At 48.4% G+C, this 26,141-nt stretch overlaps 1 long non-coding RNA gene, 1 other non-coding gene and 1 pseudogene across 2 annotated transcripts; 1 reads left to right on the forward strand and 2 right to left on the reverse strand.

The window, feature by feature from the left end:
• Positions 1-2,404: 2,404 nt before the first annotated feature.
• Positions 2,405-2,508, reverse strand: LOC141425174 (U6 spliceosomal RNA). Its single transcript, XR_012450266.1, has one exon. It is a non-coding gene; the product is annotated as a U6 spliceosomal RNA (small nuclear RNA).
• A 3,086-nt stretch (positions 2,509-5,594) lies between these two features.
• LOC141424615 (uncharacterized) lies at positions 5,595-23,208 on the forward strand. The gene is made up of 3 exons (XR_012449489.1): positions 5,595-5,656; positions 22,879-22,949; positions 23,048-23,208. It is a non-coding gene; the product is annotated as an uncharacterized lncRNA (long non-coding RNA).
• A 554-nt stretch (positions 23,209-23,762) lies between these two features.
• On the reverse strand, positions 23,763-24,105 carry LOC109691341 (ATP synthase peripheral stalk subunit F6, mitochondrial pseudogene; annotated as a pseudogene).
• Between the last annotated feature and the right edge of the window lie 2,036 nt (positions 24,106-26,141).

The raw sequence follows: 26,141 nt of genomic DNA on the forward strand, positions 1-26,141 counted from the left end.
CCTGCCTCCTCCCAAAGGGTGGGGTGGACAGACTAAAGCAGGTCCTCTCTAGCTTGCTCCAAATCCTAAACTGGACAAGCTCAGGGTAAAAATAATCAAAGGCGTGAATGTGGCTTCCTGCTCATTTCTTATTTGCCTGTGCCTGGCCTTATGACCTCTTGCCGTTTTAATAGGATTTAAGGTCAGCCCAGGTGGGAGGGTGGGCATTTTGACCTTGGGAGGCCTGCCTCTGTCTCTATCCATCCCTGCCAGCTCTTGGTGCCCTTTGGAGGTTTATAGTCATATAAATCGCAGAGTCCCATGCCAGGGTTGGAGCCTGTGACTATAAATAGACTCGAGGTAAACAAGGTGGCAGATGCAGGGGCTAGGGACAAGACAGAAAATCTGCCCCTCTTTGCCTGGTCAGGGGCCAAGGCACATCCGTGGAAAGGGATACCTTCCCTCCCTGCTCCTCACCTCTCTTCCCCTGCCTGCTGGCTTCTAGCTGCCTATGCTCTGGGCTTCTAGACTCTTCCCTCTGGGGAGAATCATCCAAGGTGGCTTTCTGATCCAAGTCTCCCTGGTGATCTGCTCTGTTTCATCTTGCCAAGTCAATAACGGGGGAGAATCTCTATTACACTCAATGCCCCCCACTGCCTTCCTCCACCTGCTTCACACTCTGTCTCCAGTCCCTCCAGCAAGTCTTAGAGGAGGTGCTGTCTTGCCAATGACCAGTCTCTGCCACTAGGGGCACCCTGGTCCCGCCTCCATCCTAATAGCCAAATGATGCTAAGGAGTCTCAAGTAGGAAACTTGACTAAGAAACCAGAGAATCAGCCCGGCCCCAGTGACTCACACCTGTAATCCCAGCTACTTAGGAGGCAGAGATCAGGAGGATCATGGTTCAAAGCCAGCCCGGGGACATAGTGCTTGAGATCCTATCTCGAAAAACCTTTCACACACAAAAAAATAGGGCTGGTGGAGTGGCTCAAGGTGAAGGCCCTGAGTTCAAGCCCCAGAACCACAAAGAAAGAAAGAAAGAAAGGAATTGGAGAAACAAAGCAAAGATCCTCACCTCCCGTCCATTCCTTGCCAAAGCACAGACCACAAGAGTGCACAGATTTACTGTCATTTGAATTGGTTGACAGCTGCCTGGCTATTTGGAATTTTTACCCATCGTCACTGGGCTTTGCAAGCTAGATCCTGGGCAGAGACTCTGACCTTGAGGCAATGTTATGGCACCACTTTCTGGATTTGCTTTCCTACTCTGTATTTTTTCTGGTATCAGTAGGTTCCCAGCCTCCAATTGTTGCCTGAGGAATTTCAGGTCCCATTGGTACCACAGTTACCTCTCCTCATCCCTCTTGGAAGAGTTTGGATCTTCAGCCTTAGAATTCCTTCTTTCATCCCAAGTTGGGCTCTCCAAACATATTCACCCACTACATAACTAGAAATTAGAACCAAATAATGTGTTCACTTTACAGACAAGGAATCTGAAGCCCAGAGAGGTTAGGTGACTGGTCACAGCTACACAGTGAATACAAGCTTTGTTACTAAGGCCAGAAATGCTCCTCTGTGAAGTTTGGCTTCCCCATTCAGACCTTCAACCTTGCAGTTCCTGATGGCTTTCTTTGCCCCCAGAAACAGGCTGACAATCTTTCAAAGGCTCATTTTCCTTTGATCTCTACTTCCAACCAGCCTCTCATGTAGGGAAAAGAAATGAGTCACGGTGAATTATTGAGCCTTATGTGGTTCTGTTTCCAGTTCCTTCAACCCCCCCATTTCCTGGGTAGTTTAATGGCCTGTTGGGCAGGTGATCCTGGAGGAATGACTTCCCAGAAGTCCATCTTCATAAGGCCTGGAGAAGTAGGAGTCATCTTTTCCTTTGTGGGAAGCTACTCCCCTTGCTACTCTTTATTTTTTAAAAAAATGTCAATGTTCTAATTTGGATGGCAGGGCAGGACCAAGGCTGCTCCATAAATGGAGTCTCCTGTGCCCTGAATGTGCAGTGCCTAAGTGAGCACACATGTATGTACATGTACTCACACACATGTACTCATATTCTCATCACTAGCCTGTTCAAGAAGACTTAGTCTGCTCCTACTACTATAACAAAGTACCTTATACTAGGTAAATTAAAATAATAGAAATTTATTCTTCTCACTTTTTTTTTTTTTTTTAGTACTGGGATTTGAACTCAGGGTATCAGGCTTGCTAGGCAGGCGCTCTACCACTTGAGCCATTGCACCAGCCCTCTTCTCACTTCTGGAGGCTAGGAAACCCAAGATCAAGACATCAACAGATTTAGTGTCTGATAAAGGCTCCTGTCTGCTTCATAGATGGTACCTCTTGCTACATCCTCACCTGGAAGAAAAGAGAAAAAGGCTCCCCCAAGTCTTTATTTTGGAAAACAAAACTTTTTATTAAAGAATATGAAACACTTCATGAATTTGTGTGTCATCCTTGTGCAGGGACCATACTAATCCCTGTATTGTTTAAATTTTAGTATATGTGCTGCTGAATTGAGCACCCAAGTCCTCTTATGAGGGCATTAATCCCATTAATGAAGGCCCCCCTGGTACCTCATGACCTACTCATCTCCTAAAAGCTCCATCTCTTTTAACACTATTGTGTTGAGGATTAACTTTCAACATGGATTTTGTAGCAACACAAACATCCAGACCATGCCACGGTTCTAAACTAGATGTGAGATCAGAATCTCAAAGTCCATATGCTAAATGAGTCATTAGAAAGAAAAAACAAATGCAGAGCTGGATTTGGGGGGAAGAGAGTGAGAACACATGTTCCTGTGGTTCTCTAAGGGCAGAGATGAGGGGGAGGCACAGGTAACTAAGGCAAATAGGAGTAGCCTTGCTCCCTGACAGCTGGGAAAAGGTTCCTTTTGCACTGGCTGTCAAGATGAATGAGACCTATAGGCGAGAGGGAAGATGCTGATGGGGGGGTAAGATGGAGAGTTCTGAGAGGGAATCCACTTACCCCAGACTATTTCTATCCTACAGCTGGACTGGAGTTCCCAGGGTGCCATCTGGGAGTGCTTTGGATGTGTGAGGGCAGCTGAAAGGATGGTCATGATCTATCCAGCACCTGTCCTGCCCCAAAGCTAATGATGTAACAATACAACAATGTGGCAGAGGAGGGTGTTGCTCTGGTGGGGGACTGGTCCAGCTTTCAGTGATGTGGCTGGGATAAGGCAGCTGTTGTCTATTCTGTGCTTAAAAGGAGTCCCTGGTGACTTTGGTGAGCAGTCTCAGCCTGGGTCCACCATGTCAGTTCCAGTCTCTGACATGGATGGCTCTTGAAGAACTTTCATTCCAAGGAACAGAAATGACTTGGGCTGCATCTGTTAGCCACACAGACCCTAATCACAGTAAAGACCTTGCTTGTGACTGGAATGGAGGCCTTCCTGTGAGAAAGGGAGCAGATACCGAGAATCTTTATCCTAAGCCCCTCTATCTCCTCCTCCCTCCCTGCTATGGTTTAGATCTTTTTTTTTTCCCTCCTCCTAGTTTGGATCTCTTTATCTTTTTTTTTTTTTGGGTGGGACTGGGGTTTGAACTCAGGGCTTCAGGCTGACAAAGCAAGCACTCTACCCTGTGAGCCTCACATCTAGTTTATTTTGCTCTGGTTATTTTGGAGATGGGGTGTTGTGAACTATTTGCTTGGAGTTGGCCTTGAACTGCAATCCTCCTAATCTCAGACTCCCAAGTAGCTAGGATTACAGGCATGAGCCACCAGCACCTAACTATAGTTTGAATCTTGATGTCCCCCAAAGGCCCATGTGTTAAAGGCCTGGTCCCCAGGATGGTGATAGTGAGAGGTGAAAGAATCTTTTGGAGGTGGGGCCTACTGGAAGGTCTTAGGTCACTGGGAGTGTGATCTTGAAGGGAATTGTTGAACTTGGCCTCCTTCCTTCCTTGCTTCCTCTCTTCCTCCCTCGTTCCTCTTTCCCTCCCTCCTTTTCTTTCTTTCTTTCTCTCTCTTTTTTTCTTTTCTTTCTTCCTTCCTTCCTTCCTTCCTTCCTTCCTTCCTTTCTTCCTTCCTTTCTTCCTTTCTTCCTTCCTTCCTTCCTTCCTTTCTTTCTTTCTTTCTTTCTTTCTTTCTTTCTTTCTTTCTTTCTTTCTTTCTTTCTTTCTTCTTTCTTTCTTTCTTTCTCAGTGCTGGAAATCAAATCCAGGGCCTGTACATACTGGACATATGTTCTACCACTGAGCCCTTATTTTTCTTTCTTATTTCCTGACTATAAGATAAGTGGTTTTTCTCTGTCTTGTACTCCTGCCATGATCTTCTGCCTTGCCACAGGTCCAAAGCAGTGGGTCAATTGATCATGGACTCACTATTTAAAACTATGAGCCAGAATAAGTCTCTTCTCTCTCTCTCTCTCTCTCTCTCTCTCTCTCTCTCTCACACTTTCTCTCTCACTTTCTTTTATTTGGTGTTTCGGGGGTTGAATTCAGGGTCTCAAACTTGCTAAGCAGATGCTCTACCCCTTGAGCCACTCTACCAGCCTCTCCCTAGTCTTTTGATATTCCCACCTGCCTATGTGCCTTCCATTAGGCTTCCCTTAAAGGGCTCCTCACACAGGTGCTCTTTCTACCTTGTACCTGGTGTTTCTAGAAGGCCTCACTTTGGTCCTTGGTGATGCATCATCCTAGCCCTCCAGAGACCCTCACCAGGATAACTTGCAAACACTTGTGTGTGAACTTGCCTACAGATTTGGTGGCCACTGATATACAAATGTTCCTAAGATGCTCTGCTAATTATGACACAAGGGGAGGGTAAAACTGAAGATTGAGACTCCCAACCTTACCAATTTCCCTTTTTCTTCTTCTTCCTCCTTGTCCTTCTTTCTTCTTCTTCTTGTTCTTCTACTTTTTTTCTTCTTCTTCTTCTAGAAGAGGGTTGCTAGGAAAACCCTCTCTATCACTGAGCTATATTCCAGCCCAGTTTTTGGCAGTACTGGGGTTTGAACTCAGGGATTGTACTTGATAGACAGGAGCCTTACTGCTTGAGCCAACCCCTCCTTTCTTCTTCTTCATCTAAACTCCCCTGCTTAGATCCTAGAGAAGGAATCTCAGTATCCATTTTCCCTACCTTTCCCTTTCCTTCTTCCTAACCTGAAACCCCACAGTGTCATTCTCCAAACTAATTATCCTAGAGGGCAGCAGTCATACCTAACCTACTCTGTCCTGCACCTCAAACACAGTACCTCAAAGTACAGATTCACTGAATATTCACTGAAAGAATCAGCCCTCAAACTTCTCCAGTTTCTTTTCTTAGTATACCAACCTGCCAAACCCCCACAACCACACTTTCATTCCCAAGGCAGCGTTTGAGGAGCTGTTGAGTGAAATTAACCTCTTTCAGTCCCAGATGATGAGGGGGAATGCATAGATGTCCAGATCTGGAACCTGGAGCTCACCACAGGCTGGCCTGCCTCCCCTGAGCCTCCCAGCCCCAGGCGGGATGGGGATCATCTCACCTCACTCATCTTTGCTGCCAAGGCCTCCTTGTCTGTATTTATATACACTAAAGCCTCTACCCGAATAAAACAGCCATGTAAAATCCAATTTCCTCAGAATCTCTTTTGGAGCCTGGGTCTGAGATGGAGTAGGTAACCCTGGCGGTAACCGCCTGAGCCACTCCTGCTGGCTGCAAAGGTGAGGCCCATTTTTCAATTATCTATCTGCTGTGACAGCAGCAGTCCAGCCACGGAGCCAAGGCAGGGAGAGGGGGAGGCAGAGCTGGGGAGGCGGGAGAGAGAGGGCAAGGGCATGGTGGGGGAGAAGGAGAGAGAGAAACCTAGGCGAGGCACAGGAGAGAGACCCTTGAACGTGGCACCCAGTAGGTGCTCAAGAATTACTTGGAAAATGAATGATCTGAAGAGTGAACGAGGGTGGGAGTGAGACAAGAAGAGGCGGAGGGCTGGAGAGATACGGAGTGGGTGGAGAGAGGGAGAAAGAGGAAGGGAAAGGGAGAGGGGGAGGGGAGGCAAGCGTGGATGGAGCCAACAAGAGGCTCCTGTGTCAATCCGTGGAAACGGGAGGCAGAGTGATGCGGTCACAGCTCCTGCCATCAATATCCTCTAATATAAATGTCAGTGATGCTATTTTCCGCGCAGTCATTTCGCACACTGCTGATTACATTAACGTATAATGGAGGGGCGCCGGCTCCACTGCTTTCTCCCCTAACCCTCCCCCCGGTGATGTGTCAATAGCCGCCTCCATGAACAAGTCAATTTTCTGCAGGCTTGGCAGCGGAATAAATCTGCCCGGCTATGGGGAGAGCTGGAGATATTTATATACCGGGCGCCTGCTTTCCGTGCGCGCGCGTGCGTGTGCGCGGCGGGCGCGGGCCCGAGCCCGGGCTTAGAGTATGGGGTGGGGGGTGAGGGGGTCTGGGGCGCGCTGCCGAGCTGAATGATTTCCAGCCTCGACTCAATAAGAGGAGAATTTAGAGCGGTCCCTGAGCTGGGCTCCCAGAAACAGCCTTACACGTTTATTTTCCTTAGCTGAACAGGAAAGGCGAGAATTATATGTGGATTTATAGGACAGGCGCCGCTCAACCCAAATGCTCCCGCTCCGGGGGGTGGGGAGGGGGAGGGGACGGAGGTGGCGGGCAGATCGCGGGCCGCTGGGACCCCCCGCTTGCGTCGATGCTGGTAGGGGCGCACCCCCCTCGCCGGTCGCTTTAATTACATTTGTTCTTGTCCTTCGTGAGGGCGAGACTTTGGTGAGGCCCGCGTGGGGGTGGGGGGAGGCGCAGGCCAGGATTGCCTGCAGATGGGGGGAGGAAGGGGGGCGCCGGGAATGGGGACAGGGGGAGACCGGGAGGGGGGCTGTCAGCTTCGGCTCAGAAGCGGATCAATAGTACGAGATCTAATGGGCTAACTGCCAAGCTGGCGCACCGAGGCGCTGCCCCGCGGGGGCGGGAGGGGGTGGGCGAAGGATGAGAGAAAAAAGGGAGGTGGGCAAAGGAGGGAGGAGGAGGGCAGGAAGAGTGGAGGAGGTGGGGAGGGGAGGATGGTAGAGGAAAAAAGGAGAAGGTGACAGAGGGAGAGGCAAGGGAAGGGATAAGGCAGTCCTCGTGGGGGCGTTTCTTCAGCATCCTTCGCCCCCTTGCCGCTGGGAAAAAGGAACCTGTCCCGGAGCTCGGCGACCCCACTGTCACCTGCTTCTCGGACCTTAACTGTGCTTCTGAGCCGCCAGGGGGCGGCTCGACCCTTTGCGCTCCAAAAGGATCTCCGAGCCTCCTCGCTGGGGCCCGAGTGACCTGTCTCCTCCCACGTCTGGCCCCCGCGCGGCCCTCTCTACCCTCTCCCGGAGGCCTTCCCGCGTGTCAGGGGTGGGCCTGGGGCGGTTCCCCGCCCCCGCCCCCGCCCCCGCCCCCGCCCCCGCCACAATAGGAGCAATCTTCTGGCTTTAACAGTGTTGAGCAGGGCGTCCTTGGGCCCTGGGGCGGTTTAGTGCCTAGAGGCTGGGGCTGGTCAACGTTCCCTGAAAATACCCGAGGTTGCGACAGACGCGGCTTCAGAAGCTGTTTGGCATTTGGACCTTCAAATCCTGGCAGAGGAGCTCAGGCGAGTCTTTGGGGACCGTCCAGGTGTGAAGAGTTCCCAATGAGGCCAGCCAAGGTCACTAGGGATCAATGCCATCAGATCTAGTTTTAACTCTTTAGGCTCCTGGCAATTGTCGGATCCCCTGATCTCCTAGGCATTGATGTATATTTTTCTCAGCTGGCAGCCTTTCCCCATCCTAAACTGAGTGAGAAAATAAAATACTGCCCCCCACCCCTGCCAGCAAGTTCTGCCACCCAGGAGAGGAGAGGTTTTAATGCTTCTGGACCTCAGTTACTTCTGGGGGCTTTTCAACATAAATGTATTTACCCACAAACTTCACTGTAAGGGGTGTATGTGTGCCAACAGGGATCCTGCAAACATGCACTTTGTCAAAGCTCCCCAGGTAATCCTGATACATTTCCATGGGCATTGCCTAAAGAAAGGTATTTTTTTCAATGTTGGGTGAGGTAACTCAGCCTGGTGTATTCACCAGATGTCACTGTGTGCAAATGTTGGGTACCTGTGCCATTTGGGAAGCAATGCTCTATGCATCTCTTTGTGCATCTTCTGTAGGTGATGTCACTCCATATGCATCTTTCTGTATGTCAGTGGTCGTATCAGCATTTATTGAGAGCACCTATTGTGTGTGTGTTGTTGTACATGCCTGTCCTGATGAGAGCAAGTGCAGGTCCCCTGGTGTGTTTGTGTCGTGTTGAACACTTCTCTGTGGGCTCCATTGTGGGGCACAGCCATTGTCTCCATGTCATTGAGAATATGTGCTGGCGAGAGCTCGTGACACAAATGGAACGAAGCTGATCTGCCCCAGAAGCAAAAGCGGCAATGACCTTCTTTTTCCAATTATATCCTGGTCAGAGGTGAACGACCTCTCCCCACTGAGGCCGCTTCTTGTCATGCAAACTGTGCAGAAGGATGGAGATTAGAGGAATGTGACCGAGTCACGTGTGAAAACAATCAGCTATCAATGAGCCCCAATCAATGCCTGAGATCACACATGAGCCCTGGGCAAGCCATTGCTTTGGAGTTTTTCCCAAGGAGGGGAAAACACACAGTACACAGTCACACACCTTGAGAGACCCAAATGTATGAATACAGTCTGGGGGCAAGTGAGAAGTGGGTTGGGGTAGCAGGGCAAATGAATCCCTCTCCCCACCCCTTGCTCTGAATTTGCTGGACAATTGTTACTGTTCGTCAGTGGTTCTGGTGATTCTTTCTTTCTTTCTTCTTTCTTTCTTTTTTTTTGCTAAAGGCGCAGCCTTTATTCAGAGTTATTGGGAAGTGTAAAAGCTTGTGTTGAGTACTTTCTATTTTAGGTCCTGAGAGTTAGGATTCTAAGTGGGTCACAGGAGGCAGTGTGGGGATTTGGAGGAAATTGTCATGTCAGGAACAGAAGCAATAGAGAGCTTGTGCTGAGGGGGCAGCAAAACAGTCTTTGGTGAGCTGGGGGCTGGGGGCAGTTGTGAAACAGAGGGGCTCCTGGCACTCAGGACACCTTGAAACCAGGCTGCAGGATAAGGAAAGGAGGCTTTTGAAGGGCAGGGCTGGCCCTAACCACAAATATGCTACAAGATGACAGGCAGGACTGAGAACTAGAGGGAGCCGGGCCTGATGAGGGCAGGGCCATTAGGGGCACTTGTGAAGAATGACTGGTCTTTGGAGGGAAGTAGGAACCCACATTTGGGGGCTCTGGGGACTAGCTGTGGAGCCAATACTGTGTCAACACCTGTAGGGTCTACGGAGACCAATGAGAAGATTAAAGGGGGTGTGGCTGAATCTAGCACCCCTGCCAGCCAAGGTCAAGGCAAGGGAAGTATCAGTCCTCGGGACCTTGAGCTTTCTTAGAATTACTTAAGGATGAACCACTTATCCTTATGCTACAGGAATGTAATGATTGGCAAACACGACTGTAGGGAACTTACAGCCTAATGCAGAAAAAAGAATTTGAAAGAGTCTAAAGAGTTCGAATTTTTTTTTTCTTTGAACAAAAAGAGGTGTTGCATAAGAGTTTACTGCCTGTATTCAAATCCTGGCTATGCTAGTTACTAGCTTGAGTTAATGAATTCCCAGGCCCTGCTTTCCTTCATTGTAGAATAGGCATGCCTACCACTTCGGATTGTTGTGCAAATTTTAGATGAAGGCCTTAAGAACAGCTCTGGACAATCATGACTAACCAGACGTGCTGGCTCTTCTCTCTCTCAGTTTTCCCCTACAGGAAAAGTCCAGTCTCTGGGTCAGCAGAAATAAGGTGAGCAAGAACTTGTTCATATCGGGGACAAGATAATCGGGTGGGCAGAAGCCCCTAAGAGGCTGGGGTGTAGGATGAAGAACAGGGCAGGGGCCTGCTGGAGGATGTGGGAAGCCCAGTGTGGGAAGCAAAACAGCATCTTTCTAGGTGAGCTGAGGAGGTGGACCAGCAGAGCTGAAGGTGGGCAGAGCAGTCCTCTGGGCAAGCTCAGCACATGGGACTGACCCCTCTTCCTTGGAGGGTGCCCCCTGCTGAAGCTGCTGTTTTGGAGCTGCCCAAGGGGACTACATGAGGAGGCCATAGGAATAGTCAGCACCTTCCTGTTCCTAAGAAGCACCTCTCCCAGCTTCCCTCTCCCACCACTTGACCTTAGCTACAGCAGCCCCCTCTGCTGGTCTCAGCAGTGCTAGACCTGGCCCTGCCTTACCTTGTCTCCTTTCCTTCCAGCTGGCTTGGCGGCTCTTAGATGAGATGACAGTTTACAACAGACCCATTTTGTGACCACAGCATCCCTGAACCAGGCCTACCAGTTTAACCAGATTCCAGGGACACTCGGGAGAAATCAGCACAAAATGGAGAAGCCATAGTCTCCAGAAACAGAGTCCTGAGTTTGAGTTTCGTTGGAAGCCTGATTCTGTGATTGTTATAACTTGAGCAAGTCACTTAACTTGTTTAGCCTGTTTCCTTATCTGAAAAATGAGAGCTGCTTTGTGGGGTGGTTGTGAGGATGAAACAAGGTAGCACACTTTATGAAGTGTTATTACAGATCACTAAGAAAGTGATCAACCAATTCCCCAAGAATTTGCACAAAAAGGATCTTCCTGCTGTGGCAGAACTGGAGCTCTCTAGGGTCTTAACCCCTGGACATGGGTGGCTGGGGACCTCACTGTCCCAAGTTTGTTTATTCGAATCCCAAAGCACCAAATGGTTGAGCAGCTGCCTGAATCTGCTGCTGTGTTATAGGATGGGTGAGAGGAACGAGGTGAGGACATCCTGGTTATGATTGCAGGAGATGAAGGGTTAAGTCAGGTGGGGGCACCGGCATGGGAGTAGGTCCCTTCTACTTCCATTGATTGTTCTCCTCTCCAGGTGTTTTCGTGGCCTCTTCCCCCCTCCCTTGGGGTGGGAGTGGGGGCTGTTGGGTCCGCTTCGGGCTTAGTTATTGTTTTAATTTTGGTGCTGGCTCCCTAGTGCCTGGAGTGGATAATGAAAGAGGAAAAGAGAGGTCAGGGTGGTGCCCAGGCAGCAGATTTCTGCCCGTCAGACTGGGCCAGGGAAGGTGGGGAAGTGGTGGTGGGGGGGTAAGTTAATATCAATAAAGCAACTGGAGTCTCAGAAGTGAGGAGCTGCAGAGCCAAGCACAATGTCTTTGTGCTTGGGGAGCCTAACAGAGCACTTTGCTTGTTCACAATGAACCCTCAGAATGGGGCTGAGCAAGACACAGGGGTACAGCAAGCACACAGGCTGGGCGGGCGCAGCTCTGTGGAAGCAAAGAGTGACAACGGAACAAGGGAGGAGCTGGGCAGAGAGAATGAGAGTCCACTCTGTCTTATGTTCAGGCCACTCACTGGCTTTCTGTTCCCCATTGTCCTATTGTGTGTCCAACCCCACGAAGTATGGCTTCGAGAGGTGTGGTGTTGTGAGGTTACAGGAGATAGAGAAAAAATAGGAAAAGGAGGCAGGAAAGTGTAGGGGGGAAGGTCACAAGCTTTGATGTTAGACAGATCTCTCTTCCTGGCCAAGTTCTGCTTATTGACTGTATGACTTTTTTTTTGTTGTTGGTGGTGGTGGTATTAGAGTTTAAATTCTAATACTTGCAAGTGCTATACCAGTTGAGCCACACCTCCAGTCCTTTTTGCTTTAGGTTATTTTTCAGATAGGGTCTTGTGTTTTTTGCCCAGGGCCAGCCTCGGTCTGGAATCCCCCTACCTATGCCTCCCATGTAGCTGGGATTACAGGCACGCACCAACATCCCTGGCTTTTTTGTTGAGATGGAGTCTCATTAATTTTTTACCTGGACTGGGCTCAAACTTCCATCCTTCCAATCTCTGCCTCTTACGTAGCTAGGATTACAGGTGTGAGTCACTGTGCTGGGCCCTGCTGTGTGACTTTGGGCAAGTTACTGAACCTCTCCAAGCCTTAGTTTCCTGTTTTGTAAGATGGCACTAATAGTGCTGCTGACCTTCTTGGGTCATTGACATTGTACTTAAGAGAACTGGGTACAGGGTCTAGTATGCAGGAAGCATGCAGTGCAAGCTAGCTATCCCTATTAAGCCTGTTTGCCTCAGCTGTGAAATGGGGATATCCGTTGTAACTTCCCCATAGGGGTCTTGTGGGGAGCAAATTAGATCAAGTCTGTAACGTGCCTGGTACATAAATAAGCCCTCAATACATGTTAGCTGGTGTTATTCTATTATTTTTATCTTTATTGTTCCCTGCTGTCTTGGAACGAGTGATTTAGTTGAGGAGACTAAGGCCAGGCCACTCCCTCCTTGGCCACCTAAAGCATGGAGTTCCTTTCCTAAGAGCTTCCTGAAGCCCAGGCCCATCTGGAGAAAGCTTCTGGCTCTTCTTTTATAATCCAGTGGACAGACAGACAGAAGTCCTCAGAAGCTGAACTAACTGCTGGACTTGGAAGAGAATGGGAACCTCCCCCATCCCCCAAAGAGAAGCAGTCAGCAACATGGCTGTCTGTGGGAGGGTCACTTGCCTGGCTCTTACCAGCCCCTGTAGTAGACACCTGTCTCCCTAAGGGAGGCTTGGAGGGCCTGTCTGATGGGTTTCAGAACTCCTTACCTTACCCCATCATCCAGGCTCTCCTAAGTCCTCTTCCTCTTTCAGGGCTGGGGTGGGGATAAGGACAGAGCAGATCAAAAAGGAGGGTAGTTAATGGCTCCCACTTGACCTTTCTCCCCCTACCTCCTACCCCCCACCTCAGCGGGCAGGCAGGCTGAGGGGATGAATGGAGTAGAGGGCACGATTTTCACATTAATGGCAGCATATGTTGTGTTTATTGACACCGCAGGGTCGGTGCTTGTGGTGGTTGGGGGGGGTAGTGCCTGGGAGGCCACAGGCAGGAGGGCCAGGGGAAGAGGAGGCAGAGGGGAAGGATGCTGGCGGGAGGGGGGAAAAGGAGCCTGGGGCCTGGGGGGGAGGAGGCAGGAGCAATATTGTAGCAGGAGCACACCAGGTGCTTGCTGTCAGCCCGAACAAAAAAGAAGAGTCAGCAACTCTGGGGTGGGGGGTGGGGGTGGGGAGGGAAGGCGGGAGCCACCGCCTGCTCCAGCCTTGAAGCCTCTCCCATTAACCCCTGCTCTCCCATTGCAACTGTGTGTGTGTGTGTGTGTGTGTGTGTGTGGAGGGGGGAGATTGGGGGCTGTCCCCAGGTCCCGGAGTCCCCCCTCCAGCTCTGGTCTCTTCAGATATACCACATTTCCTTCAGTCTTCTGGGAGATGCGGCTATCTTTGTAGTGGGCAACTGCAGGATTTTCCTTTGCCCTCCCCATTGCCTGAAGGAACAGCAGCCCCTCTCTCTATTCTACCCTTTCCATGATGGAGGGGCTTAGGTGGTCCTGGAGAGGTTGGCCAGCCAGAGCAGTGGGGCTGATAACCTTGGACTTTTGAAGGCACTGCAGGTGGTGGGGGGAGCTGTGAGAAGAAGAACTTTAAAAGGGGGCAATGGGTCCTCTGCTGCAGGTTGAATGCAAAGATCCCCCACAATTCCCCTCTCCGCCTGGGGTTGCAGATTCATTGCCTCCTGGAAGTCTCCCAGGGTTCTCTGGCCTGGGGCAGTAGGAGTAGGAGGGGAAGTGGGCACAGTCTGTTCTGTAGAGAGGGCTCTCAGTTGACTGCAGAAACAGGGCTTGGCTCTCAGCCATGAAAGATATGGGGTGTCCGGTACAGGCAGCAAAATGAGCTCCCACCCTGAACCCCATTCTGGAAAGGGCTTCTGCATTCTGGCTGGGGAGCAGAGCTGCAGGTGTGTGCTCCTGCCTGCCTTTCCTCTCCCTTCTAAATCCTGGAGAAAGCAAGGTGCTTAGGACTCATATGTGTGTGTGTGTGTGTGTGTGTGTGTGTGTGTGTGTGTGTGTGTGTGTGTGTGTGTGCAGAGAAAGGAGAAGGAGAAATGACCCCTAAAGTGAGGACAAGGGACTAACCTTTAACCCCAAGGATGCAAGAGTTTAGGGTTTATGCCTCTACCTCTGTGTGCTGGTCTCCTCCAGAATCTGACTTAACATTCTGGAGCCTTCCATTTGGACATTAACTTCCATCTTGACTATTTTAGTCCATGCTCTGGCCACCCTAGACCAGAGTACTGGTTTCTCACGCTTGCACAAGGGGCAGGATTTGTAGGGGGGAAGGTGTCCCTTCCATATTTCCCCTCCTCTGGCCCTGTCTCTATCCGGCCATCAAGGTGACTTTAGGTGCAGAAGCCTAAGTGATTTCCCCACCATGGCGCACGCGAGGCAGACAGTAGGGGCCACCTCGCGGTGCCTGATCTTCCCAGGCCCTCTGAAGCCACAGGGCGGACCCAGCCGCGCGCCCCTCGCTCTCTGCCCGGCTCCTCCCTGGGCTTCGGGCCGGGTCCGCGCCCCCCTTCCGCGGCCCTCTTGCCGGGCTCCAGCTGCGCTCGGAGCGGTCCCCGGCTCGGCTCCAGCTCCTCAATGGCCCTACTCCCCCATTACCCTGATGTCGGCCTCTCTCCCCCTCGGCTTTATCGGCTCTCAGCCGGCTCCGCCAGGGTAATGAGGGCCCTCCTAATTACCATTGCAGAAACTCCACTTACATTAACAGCTCCATCCGAGGAGCGGCAACATCTGCTGTGCGCAGGCAGGCGCCCCTCCCCCGCCCCTCGCCGCTCCCCCCTTTCCCGGTCCTTAACTCCCCCACACACCCCCGACCCTCCAATCCACCCTCGCTGGCTCCCTTCTTCAATCCTCCCCTTCGAATCTCTCTTTTTATGTCCCCTCCCACCATCCTTTTCAACGTCAGTATCCCAGGATGAGAGAGATTCATCTGCACAGAGACAGGGCCCCAGAGAGAGCGAGAGATGGAGACATTCAGAGGGGCTGGGCCAGAATTCCAAGAGACCCATAAACTCAGGATCCCAGAAACACAGCCAGGGAACTCGGGAACAAATCGAAAACCGAAGCAGCAGAAATTGTGAAAGAATTGGAGGGTGGGATGGGGTAAACTGCCTATGTATATGGGAGGGGGAGGGCTCTGATGTCCACCAATGTGCAAAGGTATGTGCATACATAGGTGTGCATGCACATGTGTCATGTATTTTGTATGCTCATTTATTCAGACATGATGTATAAAGTATGTGTGTGCCTGTCAGCGTATCTTTACTTTCTTGTGTATTTATCTGTGTGCATTATGTATTTGCATCATCAGTACAGTTACATTTGTCTATATGTATCTCTGCACTTACATGTTTGCAACTGTTTATCTCTGTGTTTATGCATATGCAGATGTAATTTTGCATGTATATCATTCAGTGTGTCATGTACACATACAGGATCCAGAGTCAAAGTCATGTGTGCGCATGCGTGACTTCTGAGTGCCTCTGGGAGTGTTTGCATCTCTGCGTGCATGCCTATGCATGTGTGTATCATCTGTGTAATTATTTGATGAGAGTGGGAGCATGTGTGTCTTCCTGCTCCATGGGGGATGACAGACAGTTGGGAAGACGCTGAGCCCATTTTATCTGAGGTTAACAGGGGTCACGCTTCACTCCTGGAAGTCCCCCACCCTCCTCCCCACCCCATACAATTAAGCCTCAGTGTGGTGGAAAGACAGCCAGCAGACATTAAGAAAGGTCAACAATATTATCAGCTCCTAATCCAATTAGTTACTGTTTATTTGGGAATCCAGCTTCAGGTCAGCTTCCAGGGAGCCCTGGGAGAGAGGAGGGTATGTGAGGAGGAGGAGCTAAAAGAAACTATGGAAGGTGCCAAGGCTGGGGGAGACTGTCCTCAAAGCACCAGCAGATAAGGCACCTCCCATTGGTTACTTTGAGCTGGGCAGCTCTGAGAATGGGCCTGTGTTTCACAGAAGTGGTGGACATCTGGGTTTTAACTCCAGGGTGTAAAAGGAGATGGTCTCAGGATGATCCTGAGAGACTTCCTGCCTCTTTCCAGCCCTGGGATCCCTAAGAGGCAGACTGGGAGCTGGACTGGCTGCCACGGGGGCTGTGGCCAGTTTCCCCTGGGATAGGAGAGTCAGAGGAGGAGATGTTGGTAAATGCACTATTAGCTTTTGAAGCTACTTCATTAATCCTGCCCCCTATTTTATTTCTACTTTTCTCTTCCCATGGGCTTTTCTGAGCTGAAGTAGGACCTTTACTCCCTCCCACTCCAGGAATGCTGGAGCCCTAATACAGGCTCCCACCCCCCCACCCCTTCCCCCACACTGTGTATAAAGAGTAGGAGAGACCAAGAGCCTGGTCTTATGTCTTGGATAGGGAACAGCCCAGAGGGCCAGAGGGCCTGGGCAGAAAAGGAGTAGGTGGGGTGGTCTTTGCCCTGCTCTGAGCCTCTCTGGTTTCTTAGAGAAGGTCTCTGTCCTGGGGTGATCAGAAGTGGGGGGGGGGCACTAACAGGAAGAAGAGAGTTGGCTCTGGGTTTTCAGGCCAGATTCCTAGGTGTGTCCCTGCCCCTCATCTCAGTCAGCAGTCAGGGCAGGGCAGGGCAAGGCAGGTGAGAACTGACTATCCCACCTGCAGCTTTGGTCAAATTGGGTGACAGGAGTAGCCACTGTTCCTCAAGGAACCAAGCCTGGGGACCCTTTTGCTGGTTTTTGAGATGAAGTTCATAGACCGGAGCTCCCAGGGACCAGACTGCTTACTCTTCCTGTCCCTAGTCCCCCCCTCTACACACACACACACACACACACATACACACACACTCCTGAACCTGCCTCTGAGACTCCAGGTCAGAGGTGGGCAGGGTATGAAGACATTGGCAGTAGTCCTTATTTAAGGACTTCTGGTGAATCTAAGTGGTTTTTTTGTTTTGTTTTTCAGTACTGGGGTTTGAACTTGGGGCTTACCTACAACTTGAGCCACTCCACCAGTCCTTTTTTGTGAAGGGCTTTTCTGAGATAGGCTCTCGTGAACTGTTTGCCCAGGCTGGCTTCAAACCAAGATCCTCCTGATCTCTGCCTCCTGAATAGCTAGGATTATAGGCATGAGCCATTGGCGGCACCTGGCTTGAATCTAAATTCTTTACAGAAGGCTTCCCTGAAAGTCTTCCAACCCCAGAAACATAATGGGGATATCCTCAATCTTCACCCCAGCAGTTCTCAGCCTCAGCCTTAGCCTTAGCAGAGCACTGAATTAATCTAGAGTTCTTAAAAGATACATACACCCAGGCTCACCCAGATCAAGCCAACCTGGGTCTCCAGAAATGAGCCTCTGGAATCCAATATGTCTTATAAACTCCACAAGTGATGGCTATCATTAGAAACCTCTATCAATTTTAAAATTATAACTGCCAGGCACCATGTAATCCTAGCTACTTGGGAGGCAGAGATCAGGAGAATCAAGGTTTGAGGGCAGCCTGGAAAACAAAAGCAAGACCCTATCTCAAAAAAAACCCAAAACAAAACACAAAATAGGCCTGGAGGTGTGGCTCAAGGATGAGGTGCCTGCCTAGCAAGCATGAGGCCCTGAATTCAAACCCCTGTACCAGAAAAAAATTATAATTTGCTAGCACTTGGGAGGCTGAGGCAGGAGGACTGTGAGTTCAAGGTCAGCCTGGGCTACATAGTGAGACCCTGTCTGGAAAAAAATTCTTATAATTTACAAATGACAATGCACTGCCTCTCATACTCTCATTTAGCCAGAGCGGTATTATTATCTCCATTTTACAGATGGGAAAACTGAGACTCAAGTTGATTAAGGCCAGTGTCTGTTCTTCCTTCCTTCCTTCCTTCTTCCCCTCTCCTTTCTTTTTTTCTTTCTCAAAGAACATGTCACCTGATTTAATCTGCTTGTAGTCAGTGACTGGCATTAGAATACCTCAATGCACATCCCTGGTGCAAGAACTCTCTCCTTTGCACTGAGCACAGCCTCAATGAATTGGGTGTATCAGTTCATTTAACTCAGCAGTCCTTCATTAAGCTCGTGCTTAGGCACTACAGAGCATCTCTAGAGGAGTAAGATGAGGCTCTTGCTCCCTACTATGTGGCAAGAGAGAGGCAACATAGCACATTTGGAACAGTTCTGCGTTCATACTGGTTCTACCACTTATCATCCATGTCATCTTGTTCAACTCATTAGTCACCCAGAGCTTTACTTGTAAAGTGGAGACAGTAATACCTACTTTTGGGGGGGGCTTGGGCGTAGCTCAGTGGTAGAGCACATGCTTAGCATGCAAACGGGCCTAGGTTTGATTTCTAGCACCAAAAGAAATGTCTAAAAATTCAATAATGCCTACTTTCAGAGGGCGGGAGTAAAAAAGGAAAAAAACACCTACTTTCTAGAGTTGTTGGGATTAAAGGCAATGAATGTTTCTAGCACCATATTTGATCAAATGGTGGCAAATATTATTGTGAAATACAAAGAAATAACTATCACACTTGGCTAGAATGACTAAAAGGCTGACAGGACTGAAACAACTAGAACTCACAAGCATTGCTGGAGTGTAAGTTGGTAGAGTCACTTTGGACAAATAGGTGACAGTGCTACTAGAGGTAAGCATATCCTACTCCTCAGCACACCTGCATGGGCATCTCGACAAATGAGTGGTTATGTTCAGCAAAAGTCATGTAAAACAACACCTACAGCATCTGACTTTGTAATCACCCCAAGCCAGGACAGCCCAATTTGTCCATCAACAACAGAACAGGCAAATATGTTTTGGTATATTCTTACAATGGAATACTACAAAGCAATGGAAAAGAATAGAAAACTGAAAAATACAATAATATAGGTAAATCTCACAGATGCATTGTTTCATGAAATAAGCTGGACATAAAACAGTGTGTGTGTGTGTGTGTGTGTGTGTGTGTGTGTGTGTGTATTGGACATGGTGGTTCATGTCTGTAATCTCAGCACTTGGAAGGCTGAGGCAGGAGAATCTTGAGTTCAAAGCCAGCCTGGGCTACTTGACTATACCCCATCTCGGACAAAAACAGAGTATATATTTTATGATTCATTTATGTTTTAATAACAAGCAAAATTAATCCATGATGATATGTTAGGCTAGGAGGTACTGGGGAAAGAGGCACAAAGGATCATCTGGTATGCTAGAAAATATATATGTTTTCAACTAGTTAGAGGAAACTGTGTGTGTGTGTGTGTGTGTGTAAAAATTCATTTAAAATTTACTTAATGTTACTGGGCTTGACTATATGTAAGTTGCACTTCAATCTTAAAAATTATTGTGCAGGCTGAGGGCATGGCTCTAGTGGTACAGTGCCTGCCTAGCAAGTGTAAGGCCCCAAGTTCAAATCCCAGAAACACACACACATACACACACATACACACACACACACACACACCCCACCCCCTCCACCAAAAATCATTATTCTACCAGGGAGCCTGAGAGGAGTGAAAGTCCTATGGGACTCAAAAGGAGGGGTACACCTGGTAGACCTTCCATTTGGGAGGGTGATCAGGATAGGTTTGGTAAGAAGAGGCCTTTCGTACAGGACTGGAGGGACAGGCAGAGAAGGAAAAGCTGTTGAGAACAAGGGAGTTTTCCAGCTGGGTGTCACTGCATGAAGGGTGGCAGGTGAAAGAAGGCCACAAGGCAGGTTTGAGATTAGATCATCAAGTACCTCCCAATGCCAGCTGAGAAGTTTGTGTATAACTGGTGTCACAGTTTTGAGCAGCACAGGATGTCATAGAGTGTGCTTTAGGCAAGTCATATAGCAGATAGTGGATTGCCATTTAGACTGTGATGATGAACTTGGGGCGAGACTCTATGCTCCTGCTGCATCCTCAGGGCTCTGAAATGCTGGGTCTCAGGCCCTTTGGGTGACAGGACTGTGCTCTAGGAGGAGCCAGAGTGCTGTGATGGGGGTGGGCAGGAGAAGGGGTGCAGGCTCTTTCCCAAGCCCTGCTGGGCACATGTGTCCTTCTGCCTTGCCTTATCTTGGGCAAGGGAGTTGAGCTCTGGCCCTTGCTGCAGGACTGCTGGAAGCTGGGCCCTGGAACATGCCTTTCTCCACCTGCCTTGGGCATCCAGCAGGGCCCAGCACTGTGCTGGAGACAAAGGAAAAATGTATTAAGTATGTGAAAAGTGAAGGACAGAGGTCATGTTCAACTAAGACAGCAGGTGGCTATAGAAAGCTCAGAGGAAAGTCCTCAGAAAACAGAATCGCTAAAAGATGGGAAGGCAAAGGTCATTTGCCTGAATTTGCCTCCTTCCTATACTACTTCCTAACCTGCAGTCTTGGGCAAGCTATCTTCTGTGCTGCTTCTATACGTGGAGATAATGCCAGTCCCTGTTTCCCAGGTTGAAATAAAGCACCCAAAGCATCCACAATAGTAGCACTCAAGAAATGTTAGCAATTTTTATAATTGATTCTGATGGTGGGATTAGACGTTTTCTCACTCCTGTGAGGTACAGGAAATACTCCAGCATGGTGTGCAGCCATGTGTGCGGGCCTGAACCTCCTACCCAGGCAGGACCTGGCTGTGCTGGGCCCCTCTCTCTCCATCCTTTTTTTCCCCCCAGGTATTGTAGGGGACTGTTAGTCCCTAGGGTCATCCCCAGACTTCCTCCTTGCATTAAACCCTGCCCTCAGCCCAATCAACATTCCCTTCTCTCTTCTGTCACTATGGCTTCTGACAATCCCCCCACTCCCTGCCTGCCATCACCATCCACCAGCAGCACTTTGAGCTCTGCTGCAAGTCCCTCGAAGTTGCTAAAGCCCCTATTTGGTTTAGTTCCACTCCAGCTCCCCCTGCATGGAGGGACCCGATGGGACTCGGGGAAATTATACACGCAATAAAGAGCCGGTTTGCTCTGGTAATTCTGATAATGATACACACCTCACCCTTTCCCATGCACACACATGGCCTTCCACGCATGCACACATCACACCCCAACCTCTCAACCTACACCCCATGCAAACATGTTCCTGTCTGCTGCCATGCAGCTCATGTTCTGAGGATGCTCTCCAGCTCACCATCCTTGCTTGCTCCACTAAGGGAGACACCCCATTCTCTGGCCATCCAGCTTGCTCCCAACTCCCACAGCACGTGGGGCACTCCCCTGTCATTTTACCTTGGCATTTACCAGCTGTGTCTTAAAGGCCTGTATTTTCTGAAGCCCAATAGATTGTAAGCAGGAGTAGTGCACTGATTAGCCAAGCACAGGACTTGGGACATGGTGGCGTCTCCCAAACCTTGCTGAGTGAATGATTGAATGGGAAAGCATACAAATTACTATACACACCCCTCAGAGACATATGTCACATCTTGGGATAGCTCTGATCCCTACCTACCCACAAATTGCCCCTCCGAAATTCATCTTTTATTTACAAAGACACAAGGACATGATGGAGCCACTTGCCTCTGCTAATGGGTACTCATGACACACTCAGGGAGCCCATGGACCATTGTGAACAGCTGTCTGGGATTCTCCTGGGCTGAGTGTGGGGGAGGTGGGAACATGTGTTGAACGTGGGTGAATGTGTGGATAAGATATGTGGGTGAGTGTCTGAATGTGCTACAAGATTAGCATGTAAGTGTGTGAATGAATGCTGTGTGTATACACGTGTAGAAGAAGGCATGTGTAGAGAAAGGTGTCTGAGTGGAGCATGTATGTGTGTGCTCACATGTATATGATTTGAACACACAAGCCTTCTGTTCCCCCAAACACCTTATTCTCCACACTCCTAAACATAAAAGCATCACGGGGTTCTGTTCTCTGTCCTACTCTACAGTTTGGCTCATTTAAGAGAGAAGTTTTCAGTCTCCCTATTTTTCTTCAGCCAAGGGTGGTTTGAAGGAAGTTGGGGTGGAGGAGGATTGGGAGGGAAGGGCAGGAACTCCCACTTCCGGGTCAGCTCCCATCATTCTGATTAATATTCTACCTGCTTCCACCTCCCTCTACACTTTGTCCCCACACCCATATCCAGGAGCAAGCAAATCACACCAAAGTGTCTTCCCCCAGGGAAGGGTGAGCCCACACCTCCAGGGTTTCCCTGGCTTGCTGACACCCACATTCACCCTGGTCACTGCAGCTCGGTGCTCTTCCTGGTCCCCTTCTCACTTTTAACTGGATGTCTTGGCTCAAGTATCACCATCTGGCCTGCTTTTTGTCATTGTCCCTTTCCTCCAGGCATGTCAGGGCTTTCCCAAACCCCTTATCCTTGGACATATTTTCTCTGGGGACACCTAAGGGATCATTTGAATCCTTAAGAATTAGCCATTTTCCCAAGGTGGAGCCCTCTTCTGGGCAAATTTTGTTACTGCTGCAGCTTCATGCCTCTGTGAGGGACTTGGGCTCAGCCTTATCCTCTAAGGGAAGGCCTGTCTCCAGCTGCCAGCAGGGACCTGCCCATGAGTGTTCTCTGGTTCCCTCCCACAGTTGTGCAAGTTCCATTTGTTCTCCCTTCTTGATTTATCCTTTGTCTGACCCTTACAACCATCCCTCCCTTTGCCACTCCCCCCACCAAACCCTCCTCCACATTCTCCTTACTCAGGCTTCCAGTCACCAGAGTCTGGGAAACTTTGGGGCTGCCTCAGAAAGAGCCGCTCACAACCAGCCCACCCTTTCATAAGTGCCAGAATGCTTGTTTGTTTGTTTCTAGAATGCTGCTCTGCTTATATCACAGCCGGGTCCACCACACCCTTCTCCTCTAGGATGAAGGCCCAAACCTTCTACAGCCTGCTGGGCTCCAGACTGCTCTGGGCTTTGCTGACTTCCCACCTCCTGTCTTACCACATTCTCCTACATGCCCAGAGTCCCAGACACAGGGATCTTCTACTCCTGGACTCTCCAAGTCTCCTCTACAGGCCTCAAGGCCTTGGTTCCTGCCTCAGCTATCTGAGAGGATGTTCCTCTGCTCTTCACCCATTTATTTCCTTCTTATCCTTCCAGTATCAGCTTGGAAGTTGCTTCCTCAGAACAGCCTTGCCTGGATTCCGAAACAGATAAGCCTCCTCCTTTCCGTATGTATGTCCTCAGGAACACCTCCTTGTTGGATTTACTATGCTTGTACTTTTATATCGATGTGATTATTTCATTTAATGTCTGGCCCACCCATTAGAGTACTAGAGGGTGCGGAGTTCGTGTGCATCACTGAATATTTAAGGGATGAATGAAGTACTCAGCAGTCTCTGGCTGGGCTAGAAGAGAATTTTCACCAAAAGCCAGGTACTACCTGCTAAAGGTCAGTGTTCTTTCAGCATGTCAGTTACCTGTTCCAGAACTTTCTGTGAGGGAGGATAAAAGAGGGTAAGAGGGTAGTGAATGTGATCAAAGTGTGCTCTGTGTGCATGAAAATGTCACAATGAAACCCATTATTTTGTATAATTAATATATGCTAATAAGATGTTATTTTTTTTAAAAAAAGAACTTTCTGTGGCTCCCTATGACTCCACAATCTAAGACTGAAATCCTCTCCTGGATCTCTCAGGATTTCCGGATTTATTTTATTTTCTATCACTAGCCTTTGCCCATACACACACCTTGCGCAGTGTGACCTTCACACCTTCCCTGTACCTGCAAGAGCTCTCCTTGTTCTTCATTGTCCCTCAAATTCCTCACTCCATCTTGGAAGGCCAAGGTCATATCCCAATTCATTTAATTTTTTTAAACACAGAATTTAATGCATTCAAGCATATAGTCAACATTACCAAATAATTTTCTAGAACATTTGACAGTTGTGAAATGTTTATTACAATGTTTCTCATTAGTTGTACAACTACCAGATTAACAGATTAATTTTTGACAAATTGCCTGATTAGTTTTACACTATTTCTTCAGGACTGGGGTTTTTCAATGACTTCAAATTGGGAATCTTCAAATTTGAAGTTCGGGAACATAGGCATGTCCCCTTTATCATCCATTTGAGTTTAAAAAGCTGTCTCTCCACCCCTTGCTGATATTCTGGCCAGTATCAACAGGTCCTCCAGGTGTCTATCACTTTGATGTGTACACTCTGATCTTGTCCATGAAGAGCTTCTGTACAGGATCAAGTTCCTTATTAAATGCAACTGCTGTAACCCCAACACTCCTCCAAATGTGGACAGAGACTGCTGACCGGATGACTGAGGAGAACCTGACGAGGCTTTGCAGAGTCGTGGTGATTCTATGTACTTGCATTCAGCCCAAGCTGCCCATGTCCCAATTCTTACACCAAGCCTTCCCTAACCACCCAGCACCTGCTGCACTCCTGTGACCTTTGTTCATCCAGAATATCAGAGACTGCTAACCTTATTTGTTTTTACAGTGTTGGGAATGAAATCCAGGGCCTTACTCAAAGGCTACCAAGCACTGAACCACGGAGCCACATCGCCAGACCTGGGACTGTTAACCTTGGAAGGACCACAGTGTTCTCTGGTTCAACCAGTATTTGAGCAGTCACTAAAATCGTGTTTCCCAAACTCCAGTGTCAATTGACTGCTTCACAGTTCATGGTACATCCATATTCTACCTATGTTATTTACTAGGTAGTTTTCTTTAAATCAATGTACTATTTTTACTCCAGTATGTGTTATTAAAAGATACTTTATAACACTACAGTAACAGCAAAACCAACTATAATTTTCCAAAAAAGAGAAAGTAATTATAAAAATAAGTAAAACAATGAGGTTTTAAAATTTTTTCTAGTCGAATAGTCACTGCTTGCTTAGGTTAAGACCTCCTCTGTCTTTGTTAAAAAGGGGAAAAGAAATGTGTGTTAGGTGTTAAAGATATATTAGTACCAGGCTGGGAGAGTGGCCAAAGTGGTAGAGTGCCTACCTTGCAAGTTCAAGGCCCTGAATTCAAACCTCAATATCTCAAAAAAGAAAAATACACTTGTACCAAACTGATATATTCTCTTTGATAAAACTGGAAGAATCAAACAACCCAAATGCTAACTGATGGGGAAGTGCTATCTTTTTTTTTGGAGGTAAAATACACACAGCATAAAATTTTACCATGTTGACAATATTTAAGTGTACAGTGGGGTTAATTACATTCTCATTTTTGTGGGACTGTTACCATCATCTACCTCCAGCATCTTCCTCTTTCCAAACTAAAGTTCAGAACCCATGAAATGACAATCCCCTCTGCTCCCCACTTCATCCTCTGACAACCACCTCTCTACTCTGTCTCTTTGAATTGACTATTCTAGGTACCTGATGTGCTTATCCTCTTGATGGTTCAAAAATTAGCATAATATCCTCAAGACTCATCCATGTTGAATAATATTCCACATGGACATGTACCATTTTTTGGTATATCTATTAATCTCCTGGGGGGCACTTGGGTTGCTTCCACCTTGGATACTGCAATTAAGGGGGTAGAGAAAGCGATATTTTTACAATAGCCTGAGGTAACCTCACACAATGAAATATATACTGTAATCAAAACAAAGGACTTTCCGGGTACTGGTTACTCATACCTGTAATCCTACCTATTTGGAAGACTGAGATTGGAAGATCAAGGTTTAAGGCCATCCTAGGCAAATAGTTGATGAGACCCCCATCTCCAAAATAACCAGAACAAAATGGACTGGAGTCCTGGCTCAACAGTAGAGTGCCTGCTTTGCAAGCGCAAATCCCTGAGTTCAAACCCCAGTCCCACTAAAAAACAAAACAAACAAAACATGCAGCAATGCAGATGACTTTTAGCAACCTAACAATATGTGAGACAGTCCAAAAAAGTTATATGCAGCCTGGTGCCATTTTGAATAAAATTAAAAAGGGTTAAATGTTTTGATTTTGTCAGAGGATGAAGTGGGCAGCAGAGGGGATTGTCATTTCATGGGTTCTGAACTTTAGTTTTGGAAGAGGAAGATGCTGGAGGTAGATGATGGTAACTGCCACAACAATGAGAATGTAATTAACCCCACTGTACACTTAAATATTGTTAACATGGTAAAATTTTATGCTGTGTGTATTTTACCAAAAAAAAAAAAAAAAAAAAAAGATAGCACTTCCCCATCAGTTAGCATTGTGTAGCCCAGGCTGTCCACAAATTATTTTGTTTGTACTGGGGTTTGAATTCACATTTACTAGGCAGGCACTCTATCACTTGAGTCACTTCACCAGCCCTTTTTTTTTTGGGCTTTTTCAAGATAGGAGCTCTTGAACTATTTGCCCAGGCTGGCTTCAAACAGCAATCCTCCTGATCTCTGTCTCCTGAGTAGCTAG

The sequence above is a fragment of the Castor canadensis genome, chromosome 7 (assembly GCF_047511655.1).
Source record: "Castor canadensis chromosome 7, mCasCan1.hap1v2, whole genome shotgun sequence".
NCBI lineage: Eukaryota > Metazoa > Chordata > Mammalia > Rodentia > Castoridae > Castor > Castor canadensis.